The sequence below is a fragment of the Phocoena sinus genome, chromosome 4 (genome assembly GCF_008692025.1).
Source record: "Phocoena sinus isolate mPhoSin1 chromosome 4, mPhoSin1.pri, whole genome shotgun sequence".
Lineage (NCBI taxonomy): Eukaryota > Metazoa > Chordata > Mammalia > Artiodactyla > Phocoenidae > Phocoena > Phocoena sinus.
The window spans coordinates 121,376,338-121,390,172 of NC_045766.1; the positions used below are offsets into that span (position 1 = coordinate 121,376,338).

The 13,835-nt window shown below is 35.4% G+C and overlaps 1 pseudogene; it reads right to left on the bottom strand.

The window, feature by feature from the left end:
- Positions 1–1,801: 1,801 nt before the first annotated feature.
- LOC116752698 lies at positions 1,802–10,346 on the bottom strand (annotated as a pseudogene).
- Between the last annotated feature and the right edge of the window lie 3,489 nt (positions 10,347–13,835).

Sequence of the window (13,835 nt, forward strand, 5' to 3'; positions counted from 1 at the left end):
TTGGATACATGACAAAATTGTGTCAGCTTCACAAGGATAAGTAAGCTATGGTGCTTTATGCATCCTATTTTGAATATAGACAAATATACAATATATATAATATATATTTCTATATACAGATGATATATAGCACAAATGTATGTGTGTGTATATATATATATATATTCCATATATATTTATATAATATTTTAGTTCAATGTTTAACCTAAACTCTAAAATACAACAATAAAATGAGGGCTCTGGCTACCTAATTTTCTTTCTTCACTAAGAAATGTTTTATATAATTCACTTTAGGTAAAAGTATAATACTAAGAGAGATTTTAACCACAAGAATAAAACAATATATATACACTATTACATTTTACTGAAATTAAAATAAAACTCTTAAGTTCAAATGAATAATGTTTTCATCTAAATGCCAACTCTGAATTTTTTATATTTATTTCTGTAGTATTATGTTAAGAAAACTTTTAAAATTACAACTAGGCTTATCATCAAAATATGAAAATTAGTATTAGTCATTGGTGATGGATAAAGCAAAGGCATTTACATTTTTACAGGTATTTTTGATTCCTGTCTTTAAGTTTATTTAAATATTCATAGTTATGTGATGTTTTTTTTTACCCAAAACTGAATCTAAGTATAAATATCCTAATGTACAAACAGATCTGAGTATACTTTCTGTTGTCCCAAATAGTGGGAACAACAGAAATGGCTTAAACAACTTTCAAATAAAACATGTTAAAGATACAATAGGGGGTTGAAAGGTAAAAAAGTTTAAAAATTAAATAAAATAGACAACAAAATCTCATCAATGAGTCCAGAAATTGTATTTGAAACCTAAGCATATTTCCCATAATCTAAGAACCACAGGGAAGTTTTCAGTGGGTATATATAGAGAGTACATGCACTGAGATCAAAAACATACTTTAGTAAATGAATGTATGTTAGTTTCCCAATATTTAAAAGCATTGTTTCTTTGTAGCCAAAAAGTGAATTCATTAAAAAATGATACAAGATAAAGGAGTGAAAAAATTTGAAGAACTCATGTGTGAAATTGTATGTTTTTTATTCCAGTGTTTCTTGCAACTAAAGCACAAAAATTATTTAAAAAGAAATGTCATATATTGTTTTACATGTTTTTTCATCTTTTTATTAAAAACAAATTCATTCATTTTAAACAGATTTATTCTTCAACCGAATATATAGAAATATGTCATTTATCTTGTGATTCTTTTGTAAGTGATTTTGGATATTACAGTAGATAGTAACTTTCCATTATTTTAAGTAATTCTTATTGAAATATTAATACAGAAACTGAACAAAAATCATAAATATACAGGTGGATGGATTTTTATAAAATGAATTCTCTATATAACCAGCAGTTAGTTCATGAAATAACACATCATGAGCTCCCAGAAGCCACTCCCAGGCTCCCTCCCAATCACTAACAATTCTCCACCAATATAATAATCTCTCTGATGTTTAACACCATAAATAGTTTGGTCTGTTTTTGTATGTTGTACAAATGGAATTTTACTGTATATATTCTTTTGTGTCTGGCATCTTTTACTCAAACTTCTTTGTGAGATGCATCCAAACATTTATTTTATCTCCTTATTATGATATACTTTATATAAATCTACAAAAACATATATATACATATATAAATATGTGAATATGTATACATATATAAATACATACACACAATCACACTTAATGGGCTTTTTAAAGTTTTTATCTATTTCAAGCAGTGCTGCTTCAGCACATGCCGGGGAATGGAATTATCGAATAATTAGTTCTAGTAGAGGATGCCAAAGAGTTTTCCAAACCAGTTGGACTGACTTAAACTACCATTATCAGCATATAAGACTTCCAATCTGATGTCAATATTATCAGTCTTTTCCATTTCGTCCATTTTAGTGGTGGTATACTGAAATTTAATTTTATTTTGCAGGTTCCTGCTGACTAAATAGTTGAGTACTTTTTCAAATTTATTAGCTGACTCATAAGAATCTCTTCCAGTGTTTACATGTTTTACATGTTTTGATCTATTGGGTTGTCTGTTTTGCTTTGAATTGTGTCCTGCAGAAATTCATATGTTGAAGACCTAACTCCTAGTACCTCAGAATGTGTCCTTGTTTGGAAATAGGATTCTTGCAGATGTAATTAGGTGAGATGAGGTCCTACTGGTTTAGGGTGGACCTTAATCTAATATGCCTGCTGTCCTTATAAAAAGGGGGAAATTTAGACATACATACAAGGGAAAATTGCCATGTGAAGATGAAGATTGACAGCAAAGCATTAGAAGCTAGGAGAATGATATGGAACAGAATTCTCCCTCACAGCCCTTAGGAAGATGCAGCCCTACTGACACCTAGATCTAGGATTTCTAGCCTCCAGAACTGAGGTGACATTTTTCTGTTATTTAGACCATCAGTTTATGGTACTTTGTTTCAGCAGCCCTAGCAAATTAATACACTGTCTCATTGATTTGAAAGAGTACAATATATACTCTGGGTTTTAGTTGTCAGTAATACGAACTGTAAGTTAGTCTATAACTTGCCTATTCATTCTCTTAATATCTTTTGGTGAATAAAAGTTGGTTAGATTAATGTACATCAAATTATCTTTTTTAGTCCATATAATGCATATTTCCTTACCTCAATATCATGAAGATCTTAAATATCAAGATATATATTCTTCTAGATAATATGTTATATCTTTAAGCCTACAATGCACCTAGAATAGATTTTTGTGAATGCAGTGAGTAATTAGGTATACATTATCCAGGTTATAAAAGTGATCTTATTTATTTTATATACTTCTCTAATTCAGAATACTTTTCATTACATTTTACTATATTGAAAATTTGGCATGTATGCATCTATTTCAGTGCCTTAAAATATTTTTAAAGCAATATTTTGCTAATGGTTAATGAACTTTTTTTTTGGCCACGCCGCAGGGCATGTGGGATTTTATTTCCCCGACCAGGGGTTGAACCTGTGCCCCCTGCATTGGAAGCACAGAGTCTTAACCACTGGACCACCAGGGAAGTCCCAAACTTTCTCTTAAGGATGAAGTATTTAAAAGGATCTGTGAAATAACTTACACTTGTTTGTTATAAAATAGTTACATACAGGTGCATTTGTTACTTTACTTTGGTAAAGTTATTCAGTTTGAGAAGCAACAAACATTTTTTAGGTGCCTTTAGTTTGCTAGGTACTTTAACCAATGTTGCTTTCATTTAATACTTAGAAATGTTTATATCTGATATTTTGATAGGCACCAAGTTTTATATTTTTTTAAAGATATTTTTGATGTGGACCATTGCACCCCCTGAATTGGAAGGTGAATTCCCAACCAGTGGACCACCAGGGAAGTCCCAAGTTTTATATTTTTAAGTGACTAAATCTAATAAAATGAAACAGATTTACTAAAACAGGTCAAAAGATAAGACAGGAGATAAGGTATAAAACCAAAGCACGAGGACTGCTCATCATTTACACCTGATAATGTACACCCAAGGGCTGAGAATCTCACATCTCCTTCAAATTCAAACTTCACACTTTGTTTTTTTTGCTGTTGTTGCTTAAGGTTTTTAATAAGCTAACCCCAGGAGTGTGGTGGGTCTGCCCTGCACTGGATAGTGCGTGCCGCCAGCCTGTGTCAAGCTGGGACCCAGCATCGCCAACTACCTCTGCCACATCTGGACTCCTCCTGCGCTGTCCGTTCTCAGCATGTAATTAACTTACTTGACAGCGTAGGCAAGGCTGCAAACTCAACGATAACAAACAAGGCCACCAGGGTGCCTTCCAGGACCTTGGTGCAGATTGGCCTGCTTTAGCCCAGCAAGGTTAGGCCCACCCAACCACATGGAAGAGCTGAAGCACCTTCTGGCCATGGTGTGTGTCCCTCTCTGTCTGGAACCGTGTCTTGGAAGGGGAAAGTCTGGGGTCTGCTGCTGAGTTCATCTTGTGCTATATGTTTTTAATTTCCTATATGACTTCAGCAGTAATTCAAAAAAGACGTTGTCTTTTAGTTAAACATTAAACTTTGTGCTGCCAGTTGTCTTTTGCTGAAGTCCCATGTTTCTGTACTGCCCAGGCAGGATGGTGGAGATGGACTAGGCTAGGTTGTCTGTGGGGAAATCCATGATGAAAAGACTCAGCTTTGTATTGCACTTGAACTTTCCATTGGGAGTTGTATAAATACTAGGAGGTTTAAAAGAAAATTCTCTGGAAAAAAATTAGTTGTCCATGATAATAACTACTTTCACAAGGAGTCATCTCAGGACTTTGGCGCATATACAGTAGTCCTTTGGTATCTGCCAAGGATTGGTTCCAAAACCCCACAGAATCAGAGGATGCTCAAGTTCCTTATTTAAAATGGGGTAGTGTTTGCATATAACCTGTCAACACCCTCCCCTATACTTCAAGTCATCCCTAGATTATTTATAATACCTAATAATGATATAAATACTTTGTAAATAGTTGTAAATACAATGTAAATACTATGTAAATAGTTGCCCCCATGGTGGCAAATTCAAGTTCTGCTTTTTGGAATTCTCTGGAATATTTTCCCCAGTATTTTTCATTTGTAGTTGTTTGAATCTGCCATGCATAACCTTATGGATGCAGCTGAACTGTAGTGCCATTCAAGAATATTGGAAAGGAGGAGCTCAGCACATATGTAAGGTACCAGTCTTTCTAAATTGGAAGATAGTCCTGTTTCAGTCTCTGGGTTGCTGTTTTTGGAGCTCTCTTATTGCTGTATTGCTCTCTTTGCTCATCTCACTCCATTGCCACTGTGCTCAGGCTGTCAGTGGTAGGGCTTGGAACAGGGCCCCAGCTGGAGAGCCACACAGTGCTGGGACCAAGTCCAAAGCACCACTGCAGTGCTGCCACCTCCAGATTCATAGTTTTGCAAATGGGTATCCAATGGACCCACTACACTACCAAAGCCAAATTCTTCCCCATTTCACTGTATATCAAATTTTTAACGTCAGATTTCTGGGCACTTTATTGGATTCTTCTTGTCTGTTTCTGAGCTAATTGTGTTACAGAACCAAATTTGGTTCTCATGCCTGCACACAATAAAGCCAGTCTACTGACACTGGGTTGTGCTGAAGGAAAGTGCAGCATTTATTACAGGGTGCCAATCAAGGAGTGGAGGCAGCTAGTGCTTAAAAGACCAGAATTCCCTGATGGCTTTCAGGGAAAGGTTTTTAACCAGGGTGAGGGAGGGGGTTGTGGGGCGCATGATCAACTTGTGGACATTTTTCTGATTGGTTGGTGGTGAGGTAGTCAGGAACCAACATCATCAACCTTCTGGTTCCAACCAGTCTGGGGTCTTTGTGCTTGTGGTCAGAATACAGTTAACTTCTTCCACCTGGTGGGGGTTTCAGTATCTGTAAAACAGCTCAAAGACTATTGCTCAGAATATTATCTATAGCCCTTGAGAAGGAACTAAAGGCCCTTGACTTTGTATAGTGGCTAAACTATCATTATTTTGTCTTGCTTGACTGTTTTCCTTTGCTTCTGCATTTTCTCATTTCTCCAATTAAATTTATTCTTTGGAACTTGAGGAATGCCTGGGGGCTAAAGTTTTTCTACAAATAAGAGGCAGGTGGAGGACATGGGTTGGGGGGTGGGATCTGTCCTGGGAGGGCCTCATAGGGTCCTGCTTGTTTACAATTCTATTCTGTCATATTTATTATATATTTATAATTCATCTGTATATCTGAGAACAAAAGTTCCTCAAATTATTTTAATGTTTTAATACTTTTGCAAGATTGCCTAAGCTCTTCTTGACTTTTATTTTTCATGTAATTTTGGAAACAGCTAACCAAGTTTTGCTAAGACACCTGTGGGGATTTTTATTGGGGTTGCTTTGAGTCAGTATATTAATTGGGAGAGAATTTACATGTCCACAGTATTGTTTTTTCCAAACCTTGAACCTGGAATATCTCTATTTTTGTTGTTCTTAGGGGAGGGCTAATGTTCCTCTTCTACTAGATTTATTGCTGTGCATCTTATCTTTCTTATGCTCTCAGAAATGTTATCTTTTATTTCCTGATTGCTTTTCCTCATATTTAGAACTTGATTTTTATAAATTGCATTGCTAAATTCTGTTATTTTGATTTGTCTAATTGTAGTTCATATATATATTAGTTGTAAAAGAAATACACTTTTATTTGTTATTTGTAAAAGAAATACACTTTTATTTATTACCATCCAAGTCTCCAATTTTTATACCACATTTTTAAAAAATGTCTTTCCTTATTTCACTGGCTGTGACCTCCAGTATGATAACGACAGATCACAATATCATTTGTTACATACCCGTAACATGCTCTCAGATGAAAAATCCATATAATTATTTTTAATAAGCATTCTCTCATTTTCTTTCTTTCATAGTGGAGTCACTCAAAGTAGCACACTTATTATCCCTTGTTCCTTACTTCTCTGTCATTTTACAACTGAACACATACTGATTTCCTCCATCCTCCTTCTATGACACTGTATATGCCATTGGTCACTCCCTCAAATTGTATAATTTTCACTTCACTCCTCTGTTGTATCTATAATTCTCTTGAGAGTCTTTCTTCATTGCCTTTTGTGAAGCCACACTTTTATAATGCTTGTCAAGTTTAGTTATTAGAGAGGAATTTTAAAATCAGGAAAGTCTTATTTGTGTCTATCAAGAGTAACTTATTTTACCATTTTAAATTCTCTAAGCTTAATTTCTTTATCTTGACATGAGATAATATCTATTTATAATAATTTTGTAGGAAAAGAAATATGTGTGAAAGACCTAGTACATGGCCAGGCGCAGGATAAATTAGTGTGTACTTTTGTATTCTTTGAAGTGTCTGCTTCTGTTCTTGTACTCCTTAAAATTAGGTTTTCCTACAGGTGTCATTTAGAGCTTTGTTCTCATTCCAATCACTGGTCTTGAGTGATGTGATCTTATTATTGTCTTTTAAAATTCAGCTTGAGCTTTACCTCCTTTAGTCTTCCCGACCAAATCTAACATATTTTCTTTGTGTTCTGATGGTATTCTCACATATCAGTTGCTGTACTCTGATAGCAAACACTTCCTATTATCTCTAGCTTGAATGTTACTTTGTTTTTTGAAGGAAATTTGTGTTTCATTTCTTTATCTGAGAATTTGGGGACTTGAGGTTTCATGAAGCCATTCAGCTTTTCATTTGTAGATACATTTTTCAGATTATTACGTATGTATATGGCTTCTTAAATTCATTACAAGATGTTCACTATTATTATTTACTTTTAAGTATATTATGAAATACATAAATTATCCAGAAAAGTATAAAGGTAGAATAGTGTACTCACAGATTATGGGATTATCATTTATGTATATTTCCTATCCATTCTTCTCCATTTCTAACAAGAATTCTTCCAAACTTGCCTTTTCAAGCAATGCTACATGGAATCTTTGTTTCCTTATGACACTCTTGATGAGTGTAGAGAATGAACACTAAATCTTACCATATAGTAAAGAAATGGTCTCTTAAATAAATAGAAAATTTACAATCCCACCAGCAGTTTATTATTACTTCTTTTCTGTTTTCCCACATCCTGGCCAATGCATGGGATTTTGAGAGAATCTAATATTTACTAACTTAATAGAATAAAATATTTTCAGGGTTATAGATAAATTAGTATGTTCATTAGCCTTTGGTTTCCTCTTATGTTGATTATCGTTTTTGATATTGGCTTTTTGTTGTTTTTTGTCTTACTGGCATGTTTGTCTTTTGGGGGCAGGGGGTTACATAGTTATTGTTTTTTAATTTCGTATTTAAATTAGCATTTTTTGTCCTATATGTGAATATCTTTCCCAGTTCTTTTTAACAGTTTTAGATTACTCATTATGCTTTTGACATCACAGAGACTTTAAAATTTTGAGTCAAAATTTTATATGCAATGATATTTAGCAAATTTCTCCATTAACTTGTGAAAACTTTTTGTAGCTTCATATAATATATTGATTTGCTTGTCAGGTTCAATGATACTTTTTCTTGTTTTTTTGTATATATTAATTCTTTGTTATTGCTGATTTGTTTGAATGCTATTATTTTCATATTTTGATACAGTTACTCTGCTAAGTACATCTTAGCTATGGAGGAGTTAATATTTATTTTCTTAGATTTTTAGCATCATTATGTGATTTTTAAGAAAGTTATTTTTTTTTCATTTTCCACTTTTTTCCCTCAACTTTTTGGTTATATTTCTTTGGCTAGGACTTCCAGTACCCTACTGATTATGAGCTATATAAGTGAGCAAGCTGGCATTTTGCTTACAGTAAAGAAAATGACTATGTTCTTCCCTCTCAAGTATGATATTGCTTTGATTCTTGGCAGAGCGGTTTATCAAGTTGCTAGGATTTATCATAATTGTTATTTTTATTAGATATATTTTCAGGATCTACTGAGAGTTTTTCTTTTTTTCTTTAATCAGTTAATGTGATTTACAGTGATAATTTTTTAAAAAATAGCAATCCATTCTTGCATTCCTAGGGCAAATTATACTAGGTAATGAGTTTAACAGATTTTAATTTTTACTCTTTGTCCAAATTTGTATATGTGGGATTATCACTATTTCAGATATTTTTTCTAAAATTATACTTTAATAATACATGAAACACCTATGTTTTCAGAGGGAAAATTTTTCACTTTTTGATTTGGTTTGTAAAAGGCATTTATTTATTAGGGTTTTCTATTATTCTTAAAGCACTCCTGCACTCTTGGGTAATTGTATTAGTTTTCTATTGCTGCATAACAAATTACCAAAAATTTACTGGGTTAAAATGTCTCATATTTTTATCTCACTTTCCATTGGTCAAGAATCTGGGTACAGCTCACCTGGGTCCTCTGCCATGGCATCCAAAGGCTGCAGTCAATGTGTCTGCAGAGGTACATTCTCCTCAGAGGTTCTACTGGGTAAAGGTTAGCTTTCAAGCTTCCTTGGGTTGTTGGCCAAAGCCATTTCCTTGTTGATGAAGAACTTACAGCAGCTGTCTTCTTCAGTGTCAGTTGGAGAGTCTCCCACCTCAGTGAGGTTCCCAGTCCTTTCTTCAAGAACTTTAACCTGTTTTAAATCAGGCTTATCCACTATAATCTCCTTTTGATGAACTCAGAGTCAACAAATTTGGGACTTTAATGACATCTGCAAAATCCTTTTATTGTTTCCATTGCCAGGAACTGTGTCAAGGCAAGTTTTCCCTAAGTTTTCTTTTAGGAGCTTTACAGTTTTATGTCTTACCAGATCCATTTAAAATTAATATTTATACATGCTTATAATGTTAAAAAATGCCAATTCCTAAGGGAAATAAAAAGTACTGTACCCTATAAATTATATGTTTTCTCCTATACACACATTCCCATGAAAAAAATTAATTTATAAATTAGACACAGTAAGAGATTAACAATGGTAACTAATATTAAAATAAAACAATTATAACAGTATACTGTAATGAAAGTTATGTGAATGTGATTGTGCTCTCTCTTTCCACTCTGTCTCTCTGCCTTTCTCAGAATATCTTATTGTACAAATTTAATTCCTTTTCCATCTTAACTGCGTACTTATGCACTGTGGCCATACCTTTGCAGTTTGAGGTGTGACAGCAAAACTAGTACAGATTTATTTTTCTGTTTTTACAATTTCATGGATAGAAGATTCATTCTTACTGTAGGTCTTAGCAACCTCAGCACATGATTTTTTCTTTCCTTATTAAGTCAAGAACTTTCACCTTTTCGCTTAACGGAAGCACTTTACAGCTTCTCTTTGGCATATCCAAATTGCCACCGTTACTACTTTAGCATGTGGGGGCTATTATTAAGTAAAATAAGGTTACTTGAACACAAGCATTGTGATACTGTGGCAGTCAACCTGATTGATAATCAAGACGGCTACTGTGTAACTAAGGGGCATGATACACTGGACAAAGGGAAGATTCACATCCATGAAGGGACTGAGCAGGAGTCCTGGAGATTTCATCACACTACTCAGAACTGAATACAATTTTAAACCTATGAATTTTTCTTTCTAGAATGTTCCATTTAATATTTTTGGACCACTGTTGACTGTGGGTAACTAAACCTCAGAAAGCAAAATCACAAATAAGCAGGGACTACTATACTTTCTGCTTCACTTTCTGAAGTCTATAAAATAGACTCTTTTTTTACATAAAATAGCACTTCTACTTACCTTGTACAACCTACCTCTATTTTCTTGCTTTATCTTTTCTCCATAGCAGTTATCTGTTACTGTTTCTTTGCTGTTGTTCTGTGGGTTAGCCTGGTTCCTCTGAGATACAGACATCAGGACAGAATTAGTCATTCAAGAGCTCTGTAAGGGACAATGCCTGTGAGGAAAAATAGAAGGGATCTGGGGGAGTCTGAAAAGTTGTCAGATCTTAATGTTAGTTGGCTCTGGGTAAAGGAGAGAGAGAAGGAAAGAGAGAAGGAAGGAAGGAAAGGAAGGAAGGAAGGAAGGAAGGAAAGAGGAAGGAGGGAGGGAGGGAGGGAGGGAGGGGAGGGGAGGGGAGGGGTGAAATACCTGAGATTTCTATACAGACCTAAGAGAATTTGGCAAGGCTACTATAGAGTCCTTGAGCCAAAGCATCCCATGAGAGCAGTACCAAATCTCCCAGCAATGGGCGAGCCTGAATATCCCAGCCGCACTCAGTCATTGGCAGGGAAATGCACACAGAAAGCATGTCCTCATATATCATAAATCTAGTGGTAGATTTTATAATGCAACAGCTGTACTGGTTGTCAATTACACTCTTGGCAAATAGAGTCCTGAGTGAGATCTGAAGCATATTTCAAGGATGCCACAGACTGTCTCTACCTATTCAAGCACAGGTTTTCTTCCCTATCTGCATCACCTACAACAGTACCTGGGTCATAGTAGTAGTCAATAAATGCATATGAATAAGTGAATTGTCTCTGGAAAAAAATAGATGTTTATATCTCCTGAAGTATCTTCCTGCACATTAACCTTCTGCTAAGTGCTACTGGCAATCTTGCACTAAAGACTAATGACCTGAGAAGATACCTGAATCCTCATTCAAACTTCACAAAAGGGCAAGTAAAAACTTTTAAAGGCACCATTTGTCAGTGAACCAGAGAAGTGCCCTTGTAGTAAGTACACAAATTGTCCTTATCTCTAGTTACTGAAAAGTAATTTCATGGGATTTCAATGACCAATGAAACAGGATCAGTATTGTTGAGTTTCAGAATGAGGTGTGGGTTATCTGGAGTTCAGTATCCTCACGGTGCCTAAGTTCTCTTTCATTAAATGTAACCATAGTTTCAAACAATTATATTACTGAAGTGCAATGTTTGTCTTCTCTATCATTGAAGAACATTCAATTCTGCTGAAGATGATAAAAATATTTAGAAAACTTATATAGGGTGTGTTTAGCATAGAGGGAGAGTAAGCACGTAGCTTGTAAGACAAAGAATTCATGAAGTGTGTATGAATAGAAAGTAATGTGAAGTGAAAGAGAATAATGGTCTATATAAAGGCAAAAAAAGAGTGGCATAAATAGAAAAGGATGAAAAGAACAAGTAAATCGGAAATATGCATAAGCACAAATCCTACAACCTCCAGTTTGACAGTCAGTCATCCCTAAATCAGACACCCATAGGTGACATTCCTATGGCTCGATTTGGATTCATGTGTGCTCTACCCCAGGAATGCAGTTAATATATTAGCACAGCTCAGCAAATCATAGAAAAACTAGTTATTGGCCAGGTATACTTTTTTTTTTTTTTTTTTTTTTTTTTGCGGTACACGGGCCTCTCACTGTTGTGGCCTCTCCCGTTGTGGAGCACAGGCTCTGGACGTGCAGGCTCAGTGGCCATGGCTCACGGGCCCAGCCGCTCCACGGCATGTGGGATCTTCCCGGACCGGGGCATGAACCCGTGTCCCCTGCGTTGGCAGGCGGACTCTCAACCGCTGCACCACCAGGGAAGCCCCTGGCCAGGTATATTTGCTCCAAATCTCTTCCAGATGTCTTCCTTCTGCTGAGCTACACTTCCAGATGTCTTCCTTCTGCTGAGTCTCCTTGCTCAAACCGCAACTTTGATTCTCATATCATTATCAAGGAAGAATGTTGTGGCAGAGAGAGTGATGTGTTTATATAAATTCCTAATGAAACTTTGTATCTTTGATTGATGAAGTAGTTCATTAGCTTGGAGGTAAAAGAGAAAATTATATAGTTTATAGAATAGAGGTTCTTGACCCGAGAAAAGTTGATAATGATAGTGTGTTAAAGGTGTGCATTGATTTCCTCAGCAGTCAGGTGAACTGGATTGGGCCTGAGTGACCCAGAGCTCTTTGTTCTGTCACCTCAGACCATGAGCAACCTTTGACGCACCAGTTTCTGTAAAATGTCATTGTCTATGTGAGATGTGATATAAAAGTTTGAGAATCCCTAGGTTTTGATAATACATTAGAAGAATGTCCATGGCAGTAAAAGGTCAGTGTGTCACCAAAGTGCCCATGGTATCCATGTGGAGTAAAGCATGCTGTGGGGAACCCTCTTAGTTACCATATTACTCTACAATATCCCCAAAATGATAGCTGGCATTATTTCACCTATCTCTGATAATAACTTTTAGAGCTATATAATATTATATTACTTATTTTGCAAATGGGTAAATAGAGGTCTTTCAAAGACTGATGAATATCCTTTCTTTCCTTCTTCTTAGAAGCAGCCAAACCATAATTTTCATAGGGGTAAAATGCACCCAGATAAAGGATTAGATTTTCATCAGTTCAGTTTTGAAGGCAGGTGATTGAATTTTCCAAAAATGACTTAAAATAATATCTCTTACAATAAACGGTTTTATATAATACAAATGTACCACTAGCTCCATTAAGAGTGGAGTCTAATAATTCTCCTCTTTACTATAGGAAGGAAGGTTTTAGTATGATTGCAGGAAAAGACTGTATTCAAATGACACTGTGTGCTACTCAAATCTAGAATAGAAAAGAGCACACAGCTTCTGCCTGTTTTATATTGAATGCTTACTCTTGGAATCCAGCCCATCTTCTAGGGGAGCCCAGGGACCTTGTGGAGGTAACACAGATGTCATCTTGATGTTATCTAGATGTCTTAGTTGGGATCTCACTCAACGGTGATTATCAGCTTCCAGGCATGTCACTGAGTTGCCTTCAAATTATACAAGCCCAGAGTCATCAAGTTACTCCTGGGTTTTGAGTCTTCCTAACTGAGGCACCAAACATCATGGAACCAGATACAAGCCATTCTTCCTATGGCTTTTCTAAATCCCTAACTGATGAAAACTATCAGTGTAATAAAATAGTTGTTCCTTTATTCCAGTTAGTTTGTGGTGGCCAGTCAGTAATACTAAATGGAATAGTAGCTGACTGTATAGTTAAGTGAATAAGTTTGGGCCAGTGAGATCTAAGTGGGAGTTGGAAATCACATAAAGCCTCATTAAAGGAAACAAACTCCTGGGCTAGGTTGTACTGTTTGTCCTTCTCTTTATCTACCCTTCTTCCTGAAATAAGGATGTAAATGCTGGAGCTCCAACAACTACCATGTAGCCTTGAGGATGGCAGTAGAGATAGAAGGTACCTGCTTCCCTGATGTTTTAATGGAGTCATCCTAGCAATTCAAGACCTTTGGAATTAAGCTATAAGAGAGAAAAGTAGCTACTTAGGCATTTAAGACATTAAGATATCTAATGGGTTTACTTGTATGTGTTACCAATCCTAAATGTGATTCATGCATAGTAGAGAAACAAACAAGCAAAAAACAAAAAAAAAAACCCA